This window comes from Capsella rubella, unplaced genomic scaffold (assembly GCF_000375325.1).
Source record: "Capsella rubella cultivar Monte Gargano unplaced genomic scaffold, Caprub1_0 scaffold_6, whole genome shotgun sequence".
NCBI lineage: Eukaryota > Viridiplantae > Streptophyta > Magnoliopsida > Brassicales > Brassicaceae > Capsella > Capsella rubella.
This window is the reverse complement of record NW_006238918.1, coordinates 10775307-10775551: the sequence shown is the minus strand read 5'-3', so window position 1 is coordinate 10775551 and position 245 is coordinate 10775307. Positions and strand designations below refer to the sequence as shown.

The window sequence follows — 245 nt, the reverse complement described above, 5'->3', positions numbered from 1 at the left end:
CAAAGTCGGAGATCATAAAAAGGACCGAAAGAACTTAGAGCTAATACACAAAGTTGGGGATCATAAAAAGGACCGAAAGAACTTAGACAGAGTTTTCAAAGTCGGAGATCATAAAAAGGACCGAAAGAACTTAGAGCTAATACACAAAGTTGGGGATCATAAAAAGGACCGAAAGAACTTAGAGGATCATTCCAAAGTCGGAGATCATAAAAAGGACCGAAAGAACTTAGAGCTAATACGCAAAG

At 38.4% G+C, this 245-nt stretch overlaps 1 protein-coding gene across 3 annotated transcripts in view; it reads left to right on the top strand.

Moving 5' to 3' along the window:
• Positions 1-245, top strand: part of LOC17882626 (protein PHR1-LIKE 1) — a 10939-nt gene that overhangs the window by 7323 nt on the left and 3371 nt on the right. The window lies entirely within an intron of this gene.